This window comes from Clupea harengus, chromosome 3, assembly GCF_900700415.2.
Source record: "Clupea harengus chromosome 3, Ch_v2.0.2, whole genome shotgun sequence".
Lineage (NCBI taxonomy): Eukaryota > Metazoa > Chordata > Actinopteri > Clupeiformes > Clupeidae > Clupea > Clupea harengus.
In genome coordinates, this window is record NC_045154.1 from 22,629,532 (window position 1) to 22,656,453 (window position 26,922).

The window sequence follows — 26,922 nt, forward strand, 5'->3', positions numbered from 1 at the left end:
ATCTATCTCTCTCGATCGCTCAAACTTTCCAACACACACACACACACACGCACACACACACACACACACACACACACACACACACAGACACACACACACACACACACACACACACACACACAGACACACACACACACACTCTTGTGGCAATCGATGAAGCATCTCGCCCACGCTGCAGTTCATTATCCTCAGACAGGAGTGTCACCCGCACAGCACTCTGACACCTCTCACTGAGGCACCCTGTGCACACCTCAGATTACACTATCAGCCCACAGGCCAGGCCTCCTCTCCCCTGTACAGAGACAGGAGCCATGCTACAGGAGGAGAGTTAAAGGGAAGGAGCTCCTCTCCCCTGTACAGAGACAGGAGCCACGCTACAGGAGGAGAGTTAAAGGGAAGGAGCTCCTCTCCCCTGTACAGAGACAGGAGCCACGCTACAGAAGGAGAGTTAAAGGGAAGGAGCTCCTCTCCCCTGTACAGAGACAGGAGCCACGCTACAGAAGGAGAGTTAAAGGGAAGGAGCTCCTCTCCCCTGTACAGAGACAAGAATTACTCTACAGGAGGAGAGTTAAAGGGAAGGAGCTCCTCTCCCCTGTACAGATATAGGAGCCATGCTAGAGGAGAAGAGTTAAAGGGAAGGGACACTGAATTCTTATGACCCCGCTGGTAGAATCAATAAACAGCCTCAGGGTAGAGCTAGGGAAAAAAGTAAATGTGCCAGACTTCTTCCCTGGGCATCAACCATTGGTTCCACACCTATATATATATTATATCACACTAGCCTTCATGAGCCAGCTGACCATACCTGTCAGTGCACATCCTCCTGATGCTAGAGCCTAGCCTACCATTGTTAATGTAGGACAGCCAATCACTGGAGCATGAAGAAGAGAGGAGTTGAGGTGAGCACATTTACCCCCGTTATGGAGTTGTGGCACTAATGCACTGGCACTTATTCTATTAGATACGGAGGCGTGTTTGAATACACGTTGTGGTTGGCATCTCCTGCAGTATGGGGAGAATCTGTGGCTGGCTGTAGTTTCTCTGCCTCGAGCCTTTGTGAGTGATGGTATAAACAGGCCACTTACGGCATTATTTACATAAACACTCTGGTGGCAGGATTGTTTGGGGTTTTGTTTCTATTTATTAGTCATGTCCAAATAGTCCCGAGAGGTCTTATAAAAACACAAAAATAGCAACGGAAAGTAAACAGCTCCCAACACCCAACACACACACACACACACACACACACACACACACACAGGGACTCATTTCATTTGTGCCAACAGAGATAGCTGGGTGGAAGCTTAGGTCATCAGCACATATCCAGAGTACTGCATTTCACAGCACCAGACTGCTCATACCGCCCCAGGTCCACAGACAAGGGATTCAGAGACACAAACACACCATGCAGACAAACACACACGCACACGCACGCACACACACACACACACACACACACACACACACACACACACACACACACACAAGGACAAAAATAGACTTCACACATGCAGCCTCATGGAAGAAAGAAAAAGGGAGAGAAGAAATGTTTGTGTGTATATGAGTGTGTGTGAGAGAGAGCGAGAAGACATGAGAGAGAGCGAAACAAAGATAGAGTGTGTAGGTCAGTGTGAGAAAGAGAGAGAGAGAGAGAGAGAGAGAAAGAGAGAGAGAGAGAGAGAAGAATAGAGGCTTGTCAGACTCCGTGACTGGTTGGTGATGTTCCTGTTCCTTGTTACCTGGCACCCTTGCCTGCTGCATGGAGAGGGCGTGTGTGAAGTGGCATCGGTGGGCTGCAGGGTTGGCAGCTGATGCCTGCTGGGTGCAGAGGAGGGGAGTGAGGTGTGGGAGGGGGTAGTCAGAAGAGAGGAGACGAGAGAGAGGAGAGAGAAGACAGAAACCCTCTCCTCCACCGGCTCTCTGGAAAACACCGGAGGAGCCAAGTCATGCCATGTGCCCTGCGCACATTCAGTCTGCCCTTGTCCCATGGCACCACCGGCACCACCGTGCCACACAGAGCTGCCTTCTGCAGCCCTCCTCTGCGAGCAGAGAGGAGAGAGGGGCTCCAGGTGACGGCACAGAGACAATGTGATGATTTCATCCAGCAGACACCCGAGCACTCAGTCAGCGCCCTCCTCTGCTCTGCTGGTCAGCAACACCAGCAGCTCTGTTTGTGTGTGTGTGTGTGTGGGAGTGTGTGTGTGTGTGTGTGTGTGTGTGTGTGTGTGTGTGTGTGTGTGTGTGTGTGTGTGTGTGTGTATGTGTGTCTTTCATTGCTCCATGGAGCAGAATGTTCTGTTATTGCAGAAGCGGCCACTGTAACATTTAATTATGGAACTGAGGAGAGAGAGAGAGAGAGTCCTCTGACAGACAGACGGCGACTGGAGACACACACCTGTTACAAGAGTAGACTTACACAGCATCTATAATTCACAAACACATGCATGAACACACAGAGAGAGAGAGAAAGAGAGATCGGGAAAGAGATACTACATGCTCATCCTTGCAGTGTGGGCAAGAAGTCTTTGTGAAGAGATTTCTATGATCAGACTGCAGCGATGGAAAAGGAAAAAAAGCGTCTGTATGAGAGAAATTCTCTGACAGTAATCCCATGGGGTTCTGTCCCATCTTAGCCTATGCACACTTTTTGTGCCCAGTGACAAAAAGTTTGAAGGAGGAGAAGTAGCATCCAACCATTCTATTTTTAGAAACGCCTGGAAATGAATCCATTTACCTGGCTCTCTCTCTCTCTCTCTCTCTCTCTCTCTCTCTCTCTCTCTCTCTCTCTCTCTCTCTCTCTCTCTCTCTCTCCGTTCGCCCCTACCCTCTGCAATCCCCTCACTGCAGCCGCCCGTGTCTTCGCAATGCGTTTTGTCAGCAGGCGGGCGTACCCGCGTGCGCTCAGGATTCCATCCCCACCGTCTCTTTGTTGCAGGGGGGAAGAACAGACACACTTGTTTCGGCTGGAGGAGCAGGCTGGGACTGTTAACAAGCTGTGTGTGGCTCTGGTTTAATTTTTAATTGCTCCTTCATAAAGGAAAGAAAAAGAACAACCTCGTGCTGCCACCAGGGCCACCATATAGTCTCAATTGGCTCTACACTACAAATAGTCCCCACTACATTAACATAGACGTCAACTGGGAACAGGGGCCTCGAGATGTAGCATGATTCGATCCTCAACATATTGTGTCTATTTCAAATGGGCTTGTAGTTTTGGGATCACAGTTGTTTAAACTAAACCCTGGTTGGGTAAATCCCTCTGTTTGAGTCGATGGGAGTACTATTGATCAGTACTGCACTGGGGGCTACAGACTGTTACATTTACAGGATGTTCATATTAGTGGATTCCTTTAAAATGGTCTAACCCGAACGGACGCCACGCTGTGGTGTCAAGGCATTAACTGGGTGTGAGAGTCCATCTGATGAGAGGGAGAGCAGAGATATGGGTAACTGGCAGACTGACTCTCTGACTGTAGACTAGGCAAACACAGAGGGAGGTCTGTTTGCAACTGGGTCTACATGCTGCAACACAGATGCTTTTTGCCTGTACTTTCATTGAATCAGCTCTGGGCAGAATGCATTGAGTGGGTCAATGAACAATCCCTCTCAAATCTTAATGGTGTGTGAGTATAAGTGTGTCTGTGCCTGTGTGTCTGTGTGTAAGTGTATACGTGTATTATCTGTGTGTGTGTGTGTGTGTGTGTGTGTGTGTGTGTGTGTGTGTGTGTGTGTGTGTGTGTGTGTGTGTGTGTGTGTGTGTGTGTGTGTGTGTGTGTGTGTTGTATGCAAGGTAATTAGAGGCATATCTCTAGGGCCTGTTACAATTATGCTATTCCCAAAAACAATTGTATAATCTAGGCTGGTGCTTCCCAAAATGGTTTCTGGCATGTTATTATGCATGCACATCGCTGTTACCACTAATACAAAGAAACTGAGTGAAATTAGCACAAAGTCCTAGTCAACCTACATTCAGAGCTCCTTTCCACCGTCAAAACACAACAAAGCTCCTTTTTCAAGTGTAACTATATCTGACGTAGAGTCTAACACATTAAATAACAATGTGTAACACCGCATTGATCATTTGCACTTATAAGGAGTGCTAGTTACAAGTCTAATCACACAGGCATACTCTTTCACCAAAACCACTAAAATATTTATGTGCAGTTGGTAAAACAAAAGCCAAAAGAGGTTCATCCGAATGCCTCTAGGAGCCATCTTCAGGTCTGACTTCAAATGTGCTACCACACCACAGACCACAGTGGGCCATTAATAAAATACTAAATATAACTGAGCTGTTACGTTTTGCTGCTCAATATATCAGACTGTGTGTAAACTGAAGTGTCCTAACACTACAGTTCACCTTTACAATGGCAATGTAAAGTGGTAGCACAGATTCTGAGAGCATTTTTTAAAAGCTAGACCACTGAGCCTTGAAAACTCTACTATGGTGTCTCTCTGGCATCTGTGCCATGTGGGCAATGATCCACAACGCTTGGGCTTCGGCTCAGAGGATAAAAGCACCCAGTACGTCAGCCTGGAAGCCTCGAGGTGCTTCAGCAAACCTATCTCACCACAGCTCCACAGGTGTGTCGATTGTTTAGAGAGCTGGGTTACACTTAGAGACCCATCTGAGCTTCTGTGTGTCTCATCACCAGATATACTGCAGGATAACATCACCAATCCTGTTTGTTTTACAAAGGCATCATACCGTGTTACCATGACAATCACTGTAATCCAACATTCTGCAGTGAGCATTTGAATATAGCTGAACACTGAGACCTAAAGATGCTGTAGAAATGGACACAACACACATAAACACGATCATTCGCTTTTATCTAAGATGCTGTAGAAATGGACACAACACACATAAACACGATCATTTGCTTTTATCTAAGACAGGGTTAAAATTGGTCTTTGTGGAATCAGTAAACAAACTCAACTATCTCTGCACATCAGCAGGTTTAAAGCCCACATGACAGAGTGGCCTTCTTTTCTCAGGCCGAGAGCAGTGTGGACATGAATCACCCTAAGGCAGAAAACCTGAGGAGGACCTCGACTCCTGTCAAAGCGGATAACCTGGGAGACGTGACAAATGGCAGCAAGGTAAATCCCGCAATGTTGTCGGCTCCTGAAAGAAAAAACGATCAAAGTTGAAGTGGACGGGCAACAGCCTGACTTCCTGACTGATTGACCCCCTAGACAGGAAAGAGCCATGCCCCCACAACCGCACACAGCCTGCACTCCACTTGGCTGATCAATTAGCAGATAAGAGCAGCACTAGGGAGACCCTAAAGCCTTTGTATAAACAACGACTAATCAAGTGTGTTTACACGTGCTGTTTGGTCGTAGCTGGGTTAGATTAAACCATGATGAATAAACTAGCCAGATGGGGTTCCTCCACAGAGGCAGGCTATGTTAAATTACACCAATCATGGTCAGACAAGGAGCCATCAGGTCCAGCTAGCACAAAATAAAACTAATCCCAGTACCTAGCCATAATTAACTCTGTTGACAAGGCCTTTGAAATGGCTTTTGTCCACGATCATGAAGTTAAGTTTTGACCTTTGTTCAGCCACTCAGACTGCTTGGATGGACCACTTGGTAAATGTTAGTTTACTCTAAGAGGGCTTGGGATAGGGGACTCCACAGAACACCTGTCTCTCTGGCAAATGGAAATCAAATGACGGGAATCGGTGCCTCTGTGAGAATGCTGGCCATGGCATTCTTCCTTTGCGCACAAATACAAATCAGTATGCTGTGAGAAAAAAGTAATGGCCTCTGCGGAATGTGAGTTTATTTACTGCGTGTCGTGGTACAGCGGAGCTAATCCCCTGACTGTGGACTGGCTTCTGTGCGGCAAGAGAAGCATGGCGATCCAGCGTCAGTGTACGTCTATTGTGCTCCCCCTCCCACCGGCGGGGCTGTTAGGTGCACAGCGTGGCTGTTGCCGTATCGCTTAACTCGTGCGACTGTAATCTCGTGGCCCGGCCTCGTTCGGAGCACTTCCTGCTCTTTTGCAGAAAGCCACGGGATCAGCACATTGCTGTCCCACTTCCTCCGAGGCACAAAAGCACTGGCGAGTTTGCGACTGTCAGGGGGTGGGGAGACACAATACCTGTCGGTATGGACCAATGGCCAGAGGGGGAACACAATACCTATGAGAGGAGTGGACCAATCCCCACGGGCAGTGAGCTTGTTGTAAAAGTGGGCGTCGCAAATAAATAAACACAGTCCCGTAGGGGCGAAAGGCAGGCAGGCAGGCCCCAGAGCCTCCTTTCTCATGGTAAACACTTTCCAGTGCCGAAGCCACATTGTGGTACCATGGAGAGGCATTTGCTTTATGGAATGGAAAAAATGCATTGTCCACAGGAGCAGTGAATAGGTACTTGGGAGGGGAGGGCATGACTTTGACCGTGACATGGGCGGATGGGTGACTGGGTGAATGGGCGGATGGTTTGGGGCGGGAGAGTGGACGGCCGTCCCGAGGCTCTACGCATAGAGCTTCCCCTGCCCCTCAGGCCGGGCCTGTGTTCCCCACAGAGAGCCCGCAGCACAATGGAGGCAACTGCTGTCTGATCCCAGCAGGCTCCTCCATTCAAACACCAACCAAACAACCAGCAGAGAGCGGCCATGAAGCTACTTTATATGTATGCCTGACTTATTTGAAATGGAGTTGACATTACTGTGGAGGACATTTTTGAAGGAAAGAAAAGCATCAGAGCTCAAGTCAGATAATTGTTGTCCACAAAGTGGTGAACATTACAGAGACAGGTCACTAAATAGTAGCGACTGTCTGGTGGAATTAATTTACCTGTAGAGACAGACCAACATAAAGTCTCTTTATGTTGCGCCACCATGTTTCTACAGTAGCCCAGAATGGACAATCCAAAACACTGGCACTAGAGAGGGCATTTTGTGTGTTTTACGGCATCTGACTACCACCATAGCTTCTCCTATCCGCTTGGAAAGGGACAGGTATATAGTTGGTGGCAATCTGCAGCCTCACCACTAGATGCTACTAAATTCAACATACTGCACCTTTAAATAGACTGTGTGAGAACTGCAAACCATTCTAAGAGTTATCTTCTTTTGCATTATGAGGAAAATAACTGGTGTGTCCCTCATAGCAGACGAACACAGATCATGCGGCCGCCAGAGACTGGGCTGAAACAATCCCTCCTGACTTTTTCTCGTTTTCAGAGAAAAGTGCATATGCAATGGCAGTAATGCAGATAGAAATGCACGTATGCGATGGAAGTAATGCAGATAGTAATGTGTGTATGCGATGGCAATAATGCATGGCAGAGGGATGAGCAGTATCATGACTTAAGCCACTTAACTGTCCCAATGGTCGCTCGCTAATGAGCTAAGGAGCTTCTGGGGGATCATACTAATGAAAGGCTCTCAAAACACAGACCCGATGACTGACAGACGGACGACTGACTGCATGCGGGGCCATTGATCTGCGGCCCTCTGGAGAGATGGAGCTCATAACATGAGCTAACGTAATGCCTCAGGGTCAATAACGGCAATACTATACATACATCCCGAAGGTTCCATATTAGCCTGAGACCAAGGTTGGGGAGTTACTAGTCACATGTACCGGATTCAATTCAATTATATTATAATAATATATTATTTGTAATTAAATTGTCATTGTAATAAGAAACAGTTACGTAATTTCATGACTTACTGCTTTGTTTAGGAAATGAAACATCGCCTTCAGCAAGATTTCTGGTCTGCAGTTCGGGGTCCCTGGTCACATACGTCAAGCGTATGGCTTATGTCTTGTAGCAGTGAGAGGGACAAAGCCCCCTCCACCTCAGTGACCTTTTTTACACTATAAATCTTTCTAGAACAATTCTTATAGTCATGCAGATGGTACCCTTTATCATGTCTGTTGTAACCCCTACCAAAGTTACTTCTGTCCCACGATTAAACTCAGAATTGGAGACTTATCAAATCCTTCTTAAAGGTGCGTTTGTGTTAGAGCGTGTGTGTTAGAGCGTGCGTATGAGAGAGAAAGGAGCATGCTAAAATTGTCTGTGGTCAAACGGCCACTCTGCTGGTACCCTTGAATGACTTGAATTACTGCACCCAGTAACCCCACTCTGATCCACTTTTCGGTACAAAGCTTTCAAGCTTATAAAACCTTTAAATCGTAGAAGATCACATTAATTCTGTTGATTTGCATCTTTTCACCATCTAGACAGGCTCCATTCATTTGTCAGAATGCACTCACATTTTGAGCATTCACTAACCTATTACAACCCTGCTTGAGTTAAAGGACCACCGTGTCTACAAGTGATAAAATATTGATCAAATAATCTAAAGCGAATTCACTGTGGCGCATGGATTCGAGACAGTTATTAATTTTCTTACTTTAATGACATTGGTATTTCTGTATGTGCTATTTTTATCAGCCGCAACCAATCTGATTGACGTCAAACCGTCTCCATTTGGACTAATTAGAGGACAAAGCAGGGAGTAAGGCCTAATGTTATGTTAAAGGGTTTCATTTCTCTGTTCTTCTACTACCAGTGGGAAGAGTCACTAGCCTGTCAGTCAAACTGGTTTCTCAGACGTCAAGAGGGCCTTTTTTTGATGTGCTCAAAAAGGAATTCTTCCGCCCGCCCGCCCACCCACCCACTCCCCGCCGCTGAATTCCACGACTTTATGAATCAGGAGAAGCTGTCACACAAGATGGGGGCATGAATAGATGTTCGTCACAGTGGCAAACATGATCAATGCAGGGTTTTTTTCATGTGGGTGATTCTATCACTCAGACATCTAGGACACTCCACTCTATGAAACCTCACGTGGCATGTGTCACTGTCTACCGCCAAGAAGTCTTTTTCATATGAAGAAATTCTGAAAAGAAAAATGGAAACAGGAGGTTGTTTGGGTGTTCCGCACCACCAAATATGCCATCGCTTGTTCTCACACCTCGAGAGGTCGACATCTAGAGACAGTTTAGAAAAAAGAAAAAACACGAAAAGCAAAAAACCTGACAGTTCATAACCAGAGCTCGCACACAGTGCTATCTCTTCCTGCGATGAGATGAAGACGTTCTCCTCATCAGGATGTCTGCTCTCTTCTCCAACAACACGCAGATCTGCGCCAGGGATCGATGAATTTCAACTTCCTCCCTGTTCATCTGCCTACACAGTCAGCTTTTCAAGGACCATTAGTCAAACCAGAGGGAGGCTGCAGCCTTCACAGCCAGAGATGGGTCTCCATGAACAGGGCCATTTCCCTGACAGCTCCCCTCTATTCCCTGGTCTAATTCTCACATATATTGCATTCTCCATTTCCACGAGCTAAAAGGCTGGAAAGTGCACCTAAACCTTACTGCCCTGGGGGCAGGGCCGGGTAATGGGGTCGGAGAAATGAGGATCGCTAGGAGCAGAGGACAAATCAGGAGGTGAAGGCCTTGGAAATCTCAGCAGACCAGTAACACCTTCCAGAGCAATTCCAACATTTGACCCTGTGCACCAACATAACCTACAGCCCACGTCACTAACAGGCTGAGAAAAACAACTTTTATTACGTTAAATATTGGTTAAATATTGGTTATTGTTGTTGTGAATGGCTACAAAAAAGAACACCTCTTTCTGAAGGTAGGTATTTCTTTAGAGCAGAATTCCTGGCCAAGGATATAGTTCTTAGCCCCCTGCTGTGGCTTTGTCCATGTCATCAAAGGGAATGCCATATTTCAGAAGCATGTCAGCATGCCAGCCTAAGAGGGAAGGTGTTTCCTGGTCACAGAGACACAGACCATCCCCTTCCACAAACCCCTTTCCCCCTAACCCAATGACCCTCAGATCCCACTCAGTCAGACAAACGATGCTATTTTAGATCCAATAAAAAGCCATCTCCTGGAGTGCACTAGCCTCTGAACAGTGCAATTCAAAGGGAAGGTGGACGTTGGTTAACATTTACTTTTTTTTACTACCGTGAAATGTCGCCGGGGGAATGTAAGTCTATAAAGTTGGAGGCATTAGTCACTCCGTAAAGTTGTTAGCACAACAAAAGGTGAAGGGCCGCCTGCTGTGCATCGCCGACGTTTGGGGAACGAGTAGGTGGAATGATACAGAGGGAGAGACGAGAGTTTCAAGGGAGGAATTCACTGAGACGGAATGTTTGACTTAACCGTCCCACACAGTGATGATTGTTAACACAAAATATTCAATTGGATGTGGATCAAAATATCCTAATATATATAAAAAAGGAAATCAAGAAAACCAAAATTCCATTGATCATGCTCCCATGAATACCAAACCATTTCTCAAAAGGCTTACAGTCAAGAGTAACAAGCAAAAGTAAAAAGCCCACTTGCAGTAGTTTTTCCGCTCCCCCCGTAATCCTTTTCAAAGACATCAAAGAGGTTCTGGCATATGAGACAGATTCCATAGAAGGAGCGTCAGAGAGAGAGAGTGTCAGAAGTGACGACTTTGAAATGTCTGTAGGTAGCCATGCGGGTCGAGCCTCCCGGCCAGAGATCAGGTCCAGTTCTGAGGCAGGAAGTGTAGTGGGCTGGGGGTTAATACCAGGGCCTTACCAGTGGGAGAGAATGTCTGCTCCCATCCAAAGGGCGGCAGGGTCCAGCAGACACAGAGCAGTTGTACGCAAGTCCGGCTCTTCAGTCAGAGACCCTGACATCACGGCAACAACATACACAAAGTCCCAAGAGCACGCAAGGCAGCTGGGTGCATCACTGTGACTGCTGTGTGATTCGAATGCCTGGTTGGCTTTCCTGGACGTTTTGCAGGAAAGTTCCCGTATAAAAACTTGTTTTTATGACGAAGGGAAATGCGATGCCCATCAGTAAATGGGAATGCATTAGGGCCCGTATCATAACGCTCACTCAGGATATAAAAATGGAAATGTGTTTTTCATCATACAGATCAATTATAGATTATGCTGAAACCTATTAGCCTGAACTCATACAATCACATAAAACAACACACACACACACACACACACACACACAAACACACACACACACACACATACATACATACACACACACACACACAATACCTCGTATGCGCAAATGTGCAGACATCAATGCTCCGTTGAATGTTTCCTACATATATTTATGGCCTCATTTGAATGTTTATAGTCTACCATCTTCAACACTCTCCCCCTCTATGCTGATAGACATACACTTTAAAACAGCTCAATCTCATGTCTGAGTTCACACCAAGGCTATCACTGGGGTCCTATGCTAAGCAGTGGTCATAAGGGAAACTGGTCCTTCAAGGCCTTTTGATAAGGGCAGAAGCCAAGGGAACTGCAGGTACCTCAACGGCAAACGGCAGCCATTGAGTTTATCTGTCACCAGAGGAGTTCTGGGAGATTAGGGACTCTGATTTATCAGTCTCTCCCAGGACTGGAGTTTGGATACATGAGAAACCAGTAATCCTGACGAGTCTAACTCCAGGCGCCAAACACTTAATTGGATTTTTGGAGCATGGAAAATCCAATCAGGACGGCCCCTACTCAGATACCATACACCAGCTATGGTATAAGCACCACTGATGAAGTCATCCGTTTGCATAAACACAAACAAACCCACATGTAAATCCTCACCTAGGAACACAAATGCGTAGGCACACATGCGCACCAATGTCAAGGGCATAATAAAATCAAAGGCACATGCACACCACTGTCAATACACACCAAAATCAAAGGCACATATCCTTAAAATTGTTTGCCAACTGTTCACAACAGCTCTTTAAAGATATTTGCAGATGTAAAACAGCAGTGCTGTTCTACAGGAGTTGCAAAATTCACAGAGGCGTTCTCTTTATCAGCACACAATAGAATAGGTATTAAGCACAGGGACAACACAAGGCACAAATGCTGTTTGTCAGCTCCGTAGTACAAGGGGCTCAAGTTTCAGCAAAACCAGACCATCTCCAGTTACCTTGGCAGGGGTGTGGAGCACCTTTATTTTAGCGCCGTGATAAAAGAGGCCAAGTTCTGTGGTATCTGGAGAAACTCTTTCTTTGCAAGACGGTGGAAATAGACTCCAGGCAAAAGCGATTACGCCTGTTTGATCTGCGGTGGGAAAAAATAGATATAAACGGAAACAGGATAGGCTTTTGATGATAATATACTTGGCAAGTGTAAGATGCTACGTATGTGGCTGAAGTGTATTCACGGCACAGCAGGATATGCTCATTTGAAGGAACCTTCACATTAAAAGAAAACAACAATCTCCCGGCATTCATTTCCAGCCAAAAAGAAACGGGGCTACACTGTATCTGCGGGGCGGAAGCCGACAGTGACAAAAGACAAAAACGCCACTCCATCATCTGATGCACGCTCTCTTAGTAGGGAAGGGAGCCAAATGGGGGATTGCCTGATTTTAGTTCAAGCAGAGGAGCTAAACGGAGATGGGAAGAGTGCAAGGGATGATGGGTAATCTCTCTGAGAGGTGATTGCTCCTTTATCTGACAAGATCAGCTATAAACCCAGATTCCACAGCAAAAAAATTTAAATAATAAAAATTCCACAATTCTGTATTCATGCCAAACATATGAAAGATCCCATGCCTTGATAGTATGGCTCCAAAACCTTCTTGTTTGTCAGTAGCGGCTGCTGGGGAGTCAAATTAGCAGATTTCCATTTCCAAATGATAGCTTGATGCACATACCACTTACAGTTCCCATCCCACGCTAGCAGAGTGCGTGAGTAAACATTCAAGCTGTGCTCAAAAAGATTTGAACATCATCGGGAACCAACCATCTCCCTTCTAAAAATCAACAGCCTTGCGATTCCACTCTGCATTTGTTGTTCGCTGGTTGACAACATCAGCTTTGCTGTCACATCTGCTCAGTGTTACCCCGTCCTCAAGCACGCAAGGGCCACACCAGAGATGCACTACAAGACTGAGCTGAGCTGGGCAGATACAGATCATCACTGCAAGGTTTTAGTGTCTGTTATTTTTTGGGGGTGGGGGGGGGGGGGGGGGGGGGGGGGGGGGCTGGAGTGACCTGGGTCGCTGTCATGCGTTGCCCCGAGTGACAAACGTATCTGCCACGGTGGTACAACTCAAAGGGAGTTCCGTGGAGAGTCATTGTGTGTGCAGAGAGAAGGGACTGAGGAGGAGGAGGAGGTGGAGGAGGAGGGGGCCCCCTGGATTCAGTCAACCTCGCAGACACGTCCATTTGGTCTGCCTCCGAATGCACTTGTTGTCACTCCCACCATGGCAACTGCACAGAGGGATGCCCACCCATCACAGCGACCGCTGACCCGTAGCAAATATAGGATGAATATGCTATACGTGTTTAATAACTCATGCAAAGTAACGCCAGAGAGCCTTGAGAATAAATATGGAGGGAACAGGACACTGAGAAAGCTATGTCTCTACAAAAAATAGTAAATCACTATTTGAATAATTACAGAAGATTAAAGTTAAATTCACAGTGAACTAATTTGACAATTAGTTTACGCTTTATATTTTAGAGTCACCCTGAGGCTATCTGTCTTTTTCGAAAGCCGTTCTCGGAGGCATCCAAAAAAGCCTTGTTTAAACCAATAAATATCTCTAACTATCACTGCGCCAATGCTCTGCCAAGGGACCACACAGTCCAACAGTAAGATAATAAGAACTCTGACTGCTGAAATGTGGTCTGGCACGGCCCATTCTCACTTGCTCCATCCCTCCCTACTCCGTGCTCACTCCCTCTCTTCTTCTCTCCACCTCCCTCCCTACTCCGTGCTCACTCCCTCTTCACATCCCTCTCTTTCCCTCTCCACATCCCTCCCTACTCCGTGCTCACTCCCTCTCTACCTCCCTCTCTTTCCCTCTCCACATCCCTCCCTAGTCCGTGTTCACTCCCTCTCTACCTCCCTGTCTCTCCCACTCCACCTCCCTCCCTACTCTGTGCTCACTCCCTCCCTCTCTCTCCCTCTCCCTCTCCACCTCCCTCTCCCTCTCTACCTCCCTCTCACTCTGCTGCCACCATATTTCCCCAAGCCGAATCAATTACATTTAATCACGACACTCAGCCGGCCCTTCCTCAGTTTAATTTAGAACAAGGCCCTCATTGACAGGAAATTATTTTATGGAGGATTCTGATGGCTCTATTTATGTTTGACAAACAACACCAAAAATAAACTGTGAAAAATATTACCTTTTTCACAGGAAAAAACAGCCCGAGGCATCATTCACCTCCTGTGTAATTATACTTCGGTCCATTTCTACCGCACTAAAAATAGAAGCGTGAACAGAGCCGGAGCACAGTGCAGACCACCACTCCAGCTTACACTCACACACCCATCAATACAGAGACAGAGAAAGACAACCCACATGCTCCTGAACACCTACGCCATGTCAGGGAAAGCCCTTTCCAGAGATGGGAAGGCTGCATGGACATAGGCTAACTGACTGGCAGACGGCCACTTTCTCGTCTCTTACGCCAGAGCTCCTGACGGGGTTATCAGCTGAGCTTTTTAAATAGAGTCGCCACCGAGAGGCCTGGCCTTGCCTCCACTTCATGGGCCGAGCGGAGCGAACGGGCTGAGCTACCAGGGCCAGCTGTGGGCATTATCTAGCAGACAATGCCATTCTTTCAGCCTCCAATGGAGCCGGTCTTCAAAAAGCAAGCAAAGAGGCCCTTTTCTGTCGGGTCAGCCCATAGAGGAGATTATACAGATTTCCAAATCCACTGGAGCTGGGGCTGCCAAATGGTCTCTTCAAAATAAAAGGGGGTAAACAGCCAGCAACAAATGGCTTTTGTTCTTTGTTGATTTCATTAAAAGATTTGTACAAACGCAATTTTTGGGAGAGCCGCCGGAAACTCAAAATATTGCAAGTTTGTAATTCTCTGTGGACAAAACAGAGTGCTTTAGGCTCATCTGGTGTGGATGGAAAGACAAAGAGGGAGAGAGAGCAGATGTGAAGAGCTCATCCCAAACTGTAATTTGAGGGAAAAGAAACAAATGATTGAGTGATCTTCAAACATTGCCCAGGCTGTGCCATTAGTATGTGTGCAGTGTCTAGTGCTGGTTCATACAACTGATCATAGCCTGATGATGAGCCTGAGATGTGTTTTTAATGTAAAATATGTTAATCCCCTGGTGTAAACAATCCTCACAGTGCGCAAGAAAAACAACATCCTACACACAGAGACACAGACAGACAGACACACGCACGCACGCACACACACACACACACACACACACACACACACACACACACACACACACACACACACACACACACACACACACACACACACACACACACACACACACACACACACACACACATACAGGCATACAGACACATATACACACACACAGCCTTCTTCCCCTCCTGTATGAAATCTCTGCCTGAGCTAGTGCTTCCAAAAAGGAGAAGAATTTGTCATAGCTGACAGAGTGAATTATACTTCAAGGAAACACTTCTAATGCTTACTGTCCATATCTAGAACCTCATTGGTCCATCCAAATATCTCCTGCCATGTGACCCACTTGGGTTCCTCTGATTGGTGAGTGTAAACTAAGGGGGGTGGGCTTTACCACACTAATTTTATGATTCTAATGGGTTTTTGACCTCAATCTCTCCTAATCATTTTGAAGCCTAGACAAAGATTATGCAGGGATAGATTATGCTTTTAAACAACATGTAGCATAAGATCAGCTAGATAACACCACCCATAAGAAGCAGCATCGTTTTCCATGAGAAGAGAAGATGGGCATTTTGTTATTGGTGGTCATAGAGATTGATGAATCTCGGCTTGAATTTGTTTATCATCCCGTCTCTTTGTCTCCCACGTCTCCCATTGTCCTGGGGCTGAGTTTGGAGGGTTTCTAGATAATAAATAAAGAGACCACTGGTCTCACTGCTAGAAAAAGGGGATGGTGTGCCAAGCTGTCATCCCAGCTGGATTAGGAACCCCCTTGCTGCTGAGCTGCTAACATGTTCTTTGGTCCAACTACACACACACACACACACACACTGACACACACACACACACACACACACACACACACACACACACACACACACACACACACACACACACACACACACACACACACAGTGAGGATATCACACAGTGTGTCCTATCTTTCTGCCTCATAACCCAAACACATTATACTCCCTATGACATCAACTGCCATATGGACAGGTTATTTATCTTCTCAACAGCCACTCCTGAAAAAAAATTCTCTTTGATGTGCCTAGTCCGCTTAACAATGTAATGAAAAATCTTATCACTTAAGCTTAAAAGCATCAAACCATGTTTTCACCCCCTCCTACACATATACAGGATCTTGTGACAACTGCCTATATTTACGAACAGCTACGACAAACGATGTTCCATTGATAGCTACATCAACTGAAGAGCATGGCAAATAGTCGTTAACTCATTTCGAACAATTACAAATGGAGGCTGTGCTTGAGAGATTTGGAGCTTGGGGCTGTGTTTGGTATGCCTGGACTGTAAATCTCCTGTGTGAAAGGCAGGATGAGGCCGGTGGTGGTGTATTTGCTGAGCAATTAAACAACACAAGTGGGCTGAGCCACTCTGCCAACATAAGAAAGCAGGAGGACTAGGGAGGGAGGGGACATCCCTTAAGATTATGCAAATGTGAGGAGGCTGGTGGAGGTTTATGTTCATTCTAAAGCTCTTCATCTAAGGCTCCCTCTCCCTCTCCCTCTCCCTCTCCCTCTCCCTCTCCCTCTCCCTCTCTCTCAGACACAGACACAACCATGGCATCATCCCATATCCCCCCTGTCTCTCTTTCTTTGTTCACCTCCCTCTTTCTTTCACACTCAGAGCTGTGGGGCAATTTAGACCTCGAATGACTTTTCGCCATTAGCTGCCCCCTAACACATCTGTCCCCCAGAGGTTGACCAGAGTGCATCTTGTCACTCAGGGGAGGCCCTCACAGAGAGAGGGATAGAGAGAGAGAGAGAGAGAGAGAGAGAGAGAGAATGAGAGAGAGAGCAATGACTCCTTTTGTGAGACACTCCTCTGCCCCCTCTGACCCCCCCAGCACACCCCCCACTTCACAAGAAAGGGGCAAGAACAACGGCCCAGGCTGGGGAAGACAGAGAAAACAGACCTCCTTTGTCCTCCATTACCCACCCTTTCCCTTTTTTCAGCGTCCCATGGAGGTACACGATCCCACAGCTTATACCCACCCCAGACCACCCCCACCCACCCCAGCCCAGCCCAGCCCAACCTACCCTACCCCACCCCTCCCTCACCCACCCCTCTCCAACTCCTTTTATTTGCAATGGGTGGCAAACTTGCAACGTGACTTGTGATGAGACAGGCCGACAAGGCTTACGATGACACACCTCCCTCCATCTCAAAGAGCATCTGTCTCCTAGGAGATGGCTCTGGGCTCTTGCGAAATCACATTTGGGTGGCCTCTACGGGGTCCTGAGAGCTCACATGGACGGGGAGCACGTCAGAAGCAGTTAACCTGTCAGCATGTGTCTGCAGAGGGTGAGCCTGTAGTACCCAGCATCATGTTTGATTAGTGTCAGTGCCACTTCAAGAGGAGGCACACATACACACACACACACACACACACACACACACACACACACACACAGGGGCAAGCCAACACAGTTGTTCTTCAGGAGGGAAGGGGGAAGACCAACACTTGGCCTTTGTTCTCACCAAGGGGTGCAATAACCTGATTGAGAGGCTTAATAACCTGACAGCATGATAATTCTGTCCACTGGGTTGCAGACAGTGATTGGAGAAGACCTCTCCCACTCAACCATCTGCCATAGCAACCAAGTCCTCTGCCTTGTTGTATACACTGGTATGAAAACCATGAAATGGGAGGAAATAACATCCTTGTTCATTCATGTTGGCATGGTTTAAGGTGTAAAGCACACATGCAAGCCTCCATGAAAAACAAAAAACCTTCTAATCCAAAAAGATCCATGCTTGATCTTTCCTTTAATGATATTCTGTATTTCAAGCTGACACAGTCAAAAATCGGTAAAGGTATTTTGGCAGATATTTTGAGCTCATTTGAATCCGTACCTGGCAGGGATGGGTGTTTTAATAGCAGTCGAGCTATAATACCCTCGAGCCCCTACAGGAAGCCTGTAACGCTGCCCTCCTCCCCCATGAGTCCTCATCCCCTCGTATTCATTTGGTCCAGGTCTGTGATGTAAACAACAGCTGCAGTTGTTTGGAGGCCCCTCAAAGGAGGGGTGTCAGTCCCTATTAGCTGCCAGGTCTAACCGAGAGTGAAACACTAATTGCACTCACCAGTCTGACACCTTACAGGCACAAGAAAGACAGGTGGTGTGTGTGTGTGTGTGTGTGTGTGTGTGTGTGTGTGTGTGTGTGTGTGTATGCCTGTGCTTGTCTCTCTCTCAATCTTTCTCTCTCTCTGTCTCTCTGTATGTATGTGCACGTGTGTGTGCATTTGTGTGTGCATGTGTGTGTGTGATGTGCATTTACTCTTCATTAGTCATATCTGAGAGAGCATTTGTTCAGTAACTGAACAGTGATGTGACAGCGAAATGTCCATTCCCTGTGTAACGGTGAGTTGGGCCAGAGCATTGACAAAAGTCTGTTCACTAAAACAACACTACAATTAGTCAGTGTTGATAAAGGCAAGCCTCTAAGGTTCTCATCCTCCATGGATCTCCATGTACAATCCTTTCTGGTGGATCACAGACATTTGGGGTCCTACTGCACCACAATGATGTGGTCAATGCTACTGTTACAGTGTTTCTCTACGTCAACTGTCAATCAAGTCCATGTTGACACTGTCTGACAATGACTGTATAACAAGATTTTCAGGCATCAGAATATGAAACTCAGTATGTTTTCCCTTCTGTCTCATTTTTCCTTGATGTTGCTTCATGATTGAAAGCACCTTGTCATAAAGCCTAATTGGGAGTATTTATTTATACGTCATATAGGGTACAAGTCTCATATGGGAACCATTTTTGTTTTTCAAGTATTTTTTCTACATGCTTCTGTAGGAGCTATGGTTCCTATCTGTTCATATTCCTATATTCAGGACAAAAATTGGAGCACAGGGAGAGAGAGAGAGAGAGAGAGAGAGAGAGAGAGAGAGAGAGAGAGAGAGAGAGAGCACAGGAGAGAGAGAGAGCACAGGGAGGGAGAGAGAGCACAGAGAGAGAGAGAGAGAGCACAGGAGAGAAGGGGAATGTTTGACAGACTATCTGGACGATGATGCCAGCATGCCATCTCAGCATGTTCTTTCCCCTTCTTCTATTCCTGTAAACTATTAGAAGAGTTTCACAACAATATGATGCATTTTTTCTGTGTTCAAGTGTTGGCAAGGAGGATAAGTCTCCTCACATGGACTCCGCAGAACCAATGTGATCTGTTGTGCAAGGCCGACCCGTAAATACTCTGTGTCTGACTGTTCTTTGAGAAGAACTCTATATGAGGCTTTCCCAGTCGGTGATGCCCTCCGGTCATCAATACATTGGGAAATCTACTCATTTCCTGTGTGTTGCCTGGTCTGTAAGATGTTCTATTACACATATCACACATTTTGGAGGGATTTCACACTAAATGTAAAATATCGCGAACAACTGGTGAAGTTCCCTGAGGATATTTTCCAAACAGGATTTCGGGGACAGAAAGTAGGCCAACCTGAATACAAAGCAAACAAAATTGCCATAACACGATTTAAAATCGGAGCCTTCTATCTCGACAGCAGAGTGAACCCGTAGATTATGAAAATCCCCACCAAAAAATATGTATACCGGGATGACAAAGGATTCTGACTGATCCAGGAGAGGAAATCGGTATGACATCAGCCTGACAGTGACGGCCCACAGGCCATGTCAGAGGCGCTTTGTCCTTCAGCGTTGGGCAGAGGCTGCCGAGCGACGGCCTGGCAGACAGCGAGAGGCAACGGGACACTTCTGACAGAATAGTCCGCATGCCTTTGCTGCCCACGGAAAGGAATAAATGGCATTCATTGCGAACGAGCATGACGCATAGCCTCCCACATCACGGTCTTTTCCCATCGTTTTCCCATCATTGACACTGGACACCCCTAAGATGAGACCAACGGCACAGTGCCCCAGACGCTCGTGTTCCATAAGCCTGAATAATAAACGTAAACACAGTGTGTAGTAGTGTGTGGAAAAACATAAGGTCAGGCTAAGCTAATCGGCAAACATGTGGGTCAGCCACTGTGTATCTTTTGAGTATGTCTCATTCTCATACATATGTTCCATCTGTCATGTCTACTTTCGACGACACTGGCCTGCCAACAAGGAGAGAGTCTAGCCAAGCACAAAGTCTTTGGGGAGGTCAAAGAAAAAGAGCCTGACATCACATCAAACGGTGAACTTTGTCTAAATAACAATCTCTGGCCTGGCGGCAACCATGGCACACTCTTAGACCGCGTACACAGCCTGGAGGCTCTGATGTTATCATGCCACGAATCCTCACTCTGAGCAGTGTAAAGCCCTTACAGGGCCACAGTTGTCTAACAGCCCCTGAAAGCAATTGTTTGAAAGCGTGGCAATCCTCTGGGAGACCGCAGACAATGACTCAGTAGTCGTTAGCATTGCATTAATTGGATGATCTGACCCAGTACTGGAATGCAGCAGTGTGTGTGTGTGTGTGTGTGGCGTGTGTTTGGGTGTAGGGAGGCTGGGGTGCGTTGGATGGGGGGGTAGTGGGGGCAAGGCGGGAGGGATTGAGAGGCACTGAATGAATGGGGCTCTGACTTGGGGGAGACAGACAGGGGGTGGGTGGGAGGGAGTGTTTTCGCAGTGTTGCAATTGTTTGGCCTCAGAATTAATGTCTGAAGGAAATACCAGGGCTTTAACGCGGGCTATTTATCTCATCAATAGTCTGGAGAACTAATGGCCCACATGATATTTATGTTGCTTTGTATGAGCGGTCAATCATGAATGCTGCCAAGGAATAACTGCTTGATAAAATACAATGTGAAACCATGAGGTTTTTTTCCCCAACTAAAGGTTTTCTGAAGAACACGACGAGAAATTAGGCTACTCAACGAAATAAATAGGCAGAGTGAAGTTTCTGCACGTTCAGGCCCGACAAATCCCCATTTGAAAAGCATGTTTTAGAGCGGTGACAGGGGGAATGTTCCATGCTAAAATCCTTAAAGAAAACTGTCCGGGTACGGGGATGTGTTAGATACTAAGCCAGCTCAGTCTGCTTATTGCAACGAATGAAACCCTTGTAACACATGATGGAAAGTATCAAGAACTCCGCTGCTTAAAATATCATCATAATATCATCACACATACATTATGGACTGAACAGATATTTCGTAAGTCTAGCAGATGTGTATGCACCTGTTAAGTGACCAAATGTTCCCGAAGATGTAGAACCACCCGTAGTCTATTATTTACCAAGGTGCTTCTCAGTGAGGTAAAAATTGTGAATATTCTGTCTATTTCACATGAATGATCTGTTTGAAGCACAGCTTAAGCTAGCAGTCGACAAGCTGATGACAGAATGACAGGGAATTGGAGATGGGACGTTTACACCTTGAACGACATAACATATGTAGGCTAACGAAACTTACAAGATGGCACGTTATACACACACTGATATTCGTATTAACTTGGCAAAGCCCAAGGAACCTATCCTCATACTGTGCGTATTTGTATTTTGACAGCTAAAACGAAGGTACCAATAACACGCGCCCGTAAACTACACAAGTATAGCAAATGCACACCATCAAAAGGGTATCACTATAAGCAGATAAACACAAATAACTTACCAGTAAGTGTTTGGAAGCAAATACCAAAATAATATCTGATTCTCTCCACCTCTGTTTATCGCTGGAGTCGCCTCTCGGGTTGCGCTCTTCCTCGCCTTCTCCACTAGTCCTCTCCCAGCGGCTTATCCGAGCAGCACTTTTTTCCGCGCAGTCTCTGTGTGTGCAGTGCAGCGATGCTCTGCCGACGGATGGTGGCCGTGAGGCAATGGTGTGCATGAACAAAATGTGTCCAAACTGAGCGGTGGTACCCTCAGCTCCTCATTACCAATCCAAATGGAGTCCAACTGTAGCAGCAGAAGGACTCCGCACTGAAAAAAAAATCCTTATGCAGTACACCGAGTTACGAAATTACCCCTGGAAAATGCGTAAACCTTTTTTTTGCCAACCATAATCATCTGTTACAGGCAATAGAGTACTCTAAATAAGATGCGCAGCCTACTTTAAAGAAGGAAAGGGATCTTTCAATTGATAAAGGTTCATGATCCTCCTCACAAACATTTTTGAAAAAATGAAAATGACAATGTATTTCTTCTGCATAGTATTATTTTTTCTAGATACCAAGTTAATCACACGTTATATGTATTTTTGGAACTGTACAGTGTTATAGATATAGTGTCTCGTGTCTGTTTATGTTTGGTGTGGTGAACTCGAATTTCGTAACATGCGCATGTAGACATAAAGCACAGGTCTTGTTATTGTCTTCTTGTCTTGAAGCATATATCTTGAATTACTTGAAGTATATTTAAACTATGGGCTAAACTTCCAAGTTGTGTTTCTCCATGTAGAACATGAACAGTTTTCCCCTTGTGCTCTGTAACAGTATACCATACTGAGAATGGACTAAATTATTTGTATTCTCATAAGGTTATATAACAATCTATGCTACAGGAGAACATATTGCAATGCAGTTAAATATACATTGACCTAAATACTATTTTCCTTCATATGGATTGGCCTATCCTTGTATGTGGATAGGCTTTTAACAAACGTGTCAATATAACCACCAACTTAAAAAAACATGCACAGATTTCAATACAGATGCATCATGGCGCTTCACTGTAAAATGAACTGGAGAATGTGACAGAGACCACAGAGTATAGTGAATCTGAGAATGGGAGGGTCCTAACCAAACATGAGCATCTAAGTAGCCTAGATTATGCAGCCAAATGTATACGCTCTGTCATAGGCTCTCATTGGGGCACCTAACAGGGGTCTATCTCCATGGCCCTGAACTTCTCATCTCTCTCTGGAGTGTTTGTGCCAAGTGGGCTGAACCAGCTCAGACATAGCTAGCAGAGGGATCAGTTGTAGTGTCTCATAAAAAAAAAACGACCTTGTGGAAGTCTTGACTTGATTTAATCATAATTTCATTTCATAAATCAGATTGCTCTCTGATGTATTTCCTTTGAGGCACAGCTGATAAAATGGAGTCTGGAATCAAATCCCCTCTCTTTCTCTTTCACTGTCTCTCTCTCTCTCTCTTTCTCTCCCCACACCAAAGCTATTGGCTTGTATTGCATGACTGAAGCACATGAGGTCAAAGAGATAGTTATCAGGAGAACACAGAAAACAACACAGAAGGAGTGAGCAGCGGTTGGTTGCAATGCTGGAAAAGCTGTGAAGGGTCCTTCTGTTCCCAGACCTCGGCAACCTCAAATATCACACCAATTTATGATGTGTCTGCAATTCATGGCCAACCCCCTCAGGCACCACTCATTATCAGCAGCAAGGAATCCTGGGATCGCCTTCCATATTTGCCCCGGTGCTGTTATAGGAAGTGTAGGAGTTGTCCTTGTGTTTAATCTCAGACTGCCATGAGTCATGTCTGTATTATTGTTTGAATCCAATTAAAATATTAATTTTGTCCTTGACACGCATATTACCCCAAAAATTCTCTCAGCAAGAGAGAACTGTCTTCCAACCATCCTAGTGAATTCAGTCTAAAAACAATGTCCATTATCCAGGTGGATTCCAACACATTTTTACATTGTAGTCGTGTAAGTGACATCTCCATTGTTTACAGCAAGATTGAGAGTTTGTTGATTGTTTCCCAGATACATTTCTGTTGACTTAAATGTCAATTGAACTAATCTATTCAGCTTTCTCAGTGATCACCTGTGTCGACCCAGAACAGGGTTTCATGGGTTAGATGATGCGCCACTAATCTCTAACGCATTCAAAGAATCTGTAACTGATTTATTTATTTGTCACAGTTTCACACGTACAATAGCTAGTTCCATTGCTAAAAGCTTTAAGTAACAGTGTTGCAAGGCTGTTGTCATCTTGGATCATCTCGTGAAAAATACAAGGAAAAAAGTTTGACGACATTGTTAAATTAGATCTCCTTAAAAAAAAACTGTTAAATGAAATTCCTTTTAATGTGTTCCGTTTTAAAATGCTTTTGAAAATACTGAGTGCAAATAGAAAGGGTGTAAGTGTGTTTACCAGTAAACTAGAAACATGTGAGGAAACACCATAAATAATTAATAATAATTCCACAGCTTCCACAGTGCACATCCTGTCATCAGATTACAAGTATTACTTGCCTGGAATGTACTCAAGCATAACCGCAGCGAGGTATAACTAACGACAAGGCTGCGAGGGGGTGCTGTAACTGTATATTCATCCTAGCGGTTACCCCAGTGTGAGATGAAGCAGAAGACAAAAGCAGGTGATGACACGTGTGATCCTGAATGAGGCACTGTGGGTCTCGCTGGATGTTCCCCATGTGCAGCTCCACATTAAAAGGCCTAGTCAGCCATTAAATAGCTTGATGCTTTGCTGAGTGCCATCACTGCGGAACAATAATCTAATAAGGACCACCAAAGCAAAGTGTTAAATGGAAACATGGTATAATAAAAGGGGAGAACAATAGTACTTCACTGACTGGATCAGGCCTATTGAGGTTCTCACGATCTACCACACTGACAGCACATACACTTCAGAGGAAAATGCATACATTTAAAGTTAGACAATTTAGGTGTTGCTGACAACAGACAAACGTCTAACGTTCTCCAGAAAGCAATTAAGACTTGAATGAATGAGAGCATTCTGTTCAAATGAACTCATGGCACGGTGGAACTGCAGAGTACTAGACAAAGCATGAACTGGGCTTACATAAGAGAGAGACGGATCAGAATGGAACGGACACGTGGGTGTGTGTCTGCCAGGTTCCCCACAAAACCCTCTGGATAGCCATTCTTTAAAACAACTATATCTGGAGGTATAAACAGTTATATAGCTTGCTACCTTTAAAGACGTTTACTCTAAACCCATGAGTAAGGGTCTTCAACTTGAGCCTAGTGATAAGTTGGACTACATACTGAAGGACACTAAATAAATGGAAGATTCTGAGTGGGCACTCGGCTGAAATGAGATTTTATCTGAAGGGGTTGGGAACGTTTTTAAAAGTTTCCATGCAAGCACTCAAAGCACATTTAATTGACAGCTACCCCCAAAAAGGTCTAGAGAGCCTCTCCCTCTATAACCTATCTCAAATGACGTAGACAAACACGTAACTGCATCTAAGGTCATGTTTAAACCATAAAATAAAAATGGTATCTTCTTCATAACAATGAGAAATTGGAAATTAGTGAGAAATGTATCTTGACTACTATGTGCTCAATGCAATGAATATCTTGAAATGTAATTGGGCTCTTCATCATATAGTAGCCAAAGGCAATTTAATCATTGTATCTCTGGCCTCTGTAAATGCACCAGTGTTTGGAGAGACCTAAACGATAAGCTAAGCTCTTGAGAAGTTCTACCTGGAAGTCCAAATCAGATGTCTGAGGCTGCAGCTTGCTCTGGAACAACTCCACAGATCAATGAGATCCGGCCCGGGAGAGAGAGACTGCATTTCCTCAAATAGTTTCATTACAAACCCCTCACAGAATGCCCGTGTGTTGGGGCTCATTATTTCTCCCCATATGGATCGCAGCACTTTAGTCAATATAGCGCAGCGCGCACACACACACACACACACACAGTCCCGCAACACTGCTGCAATACTGCCATGGCAGCACTTACAGCCAATCAGCAAGAGTGCTTTCAAAGACATCAAGTCAGCAGTTATAGATCATTATGACAGCTTGTGTCAGTTAGCATCATAAAAACACACAGTTGCCATACTACCTCTGACAAACTCTAAAGCTTATGCGGTACTAACATGTGCCATTTTCTACATAAGTACTGCATGACTGTCTTAATTAAAAACATACACAGGAACATAACACTAAAGCTTAGTGCAGCATGCAGCCATTTTCTGCTATAACTGATGACTGCATACAACTAAATGGTGTCCTATTGTTGGTGCTTTGGTTTAGTTACATATGAATGTTAGTGTCTCACTGACCATTTCAGAGCTTTAATAGAGTCAAATTGCCAGTTCACCTCAGTCAGGTCATTACAGAGTGCTTGCATCACATCAGCACACACGTCTGGACTATGCCTGAGTGTCAATCTGAGGTTGCTAGGGTGGCCCAGGAGTGAACTTCTCTCTCGCTCATCTTTCCTCAGCTGAAAGGCAAAGATAAGATGCTCCATATTTGGGTCTACTGTTGTCGTTTGTCAAGAGAAGCCTGAGCCACTGCATTCAGAAGAAAAGCGCAGAATGTGGCATTCTGGGATGCAGACGGCAGATTTAGAATCTGTCAGAAAGTGTGGCGTCTGTCATAAAATGGCTGGCATTGCCTGCAGAGGGGTACTGAGACTTCACATTTTATTTATCGGTCACTCACGACTAGGCGTACAAACACACACACACACACACACACACACACACACACACACACACAAACAAACAAACAAACACACACACAGCCTGTGAGGTCATCATTTCTGTTGGTAAAATATGAGCTGCTGCCTAAGCAGACGTTATTTAAACTAAGAAGGAAATAGCTTTGCAATAATTTTAGCCTTACAAGCAAAGCTTTTCCTTTGATTTCCTTTCACTGTCAAGACCTCTTACCCCCCCCCCCCCTTCCCTTATATAATATCATTTGACAAGGACCTAAGAGAGATGTTACATAGCACTGGGATTCAGCTAAGAACCATAGCAATTGATAACGTGAGCAGAAAAAATAACTGACCGGGTGTTAATCCCATATAATACACCTATGAACAATAGGGTTGCAATTACTGGTTGTAATTAAAACAGATATCCAAGGCAGAGGA

General features: G+C 45.4%; 1 protein-coding gene across 16 annotated transcripts in view; it reads right to left on the bottom strand.

Annotated features, from left to right (window-relative positions):
- The window catches only part of nrcamb (neuronal cell adhesion molecule b), a 68,484-nt gene extending 45,819 nt beyond the window's left edge, over positions 1 to 22,665 (bottom strand). For 6 of the 16 annotated variants that reach the window (XM_031564981.2, XM_031564982.2, XM_031564992.2 and 3 more), the window contains exon 1: positions 21,748 to 22,224. The gene's annotated coding sequence lies outside the window, so the exon portion shown is untranslated. Of the gene's footprint in view, positions 1 to 21,747 lie in introns of all 16 variants that reach the window. The other 10 variants (XM_031564986.2, XM_031564984.2, XM_031564995.2 and 7 more) reach the window with 3 other exon arrangements.
- Positions 22,666 to 26,922: the final 4,257 nt, after the last annotated feature.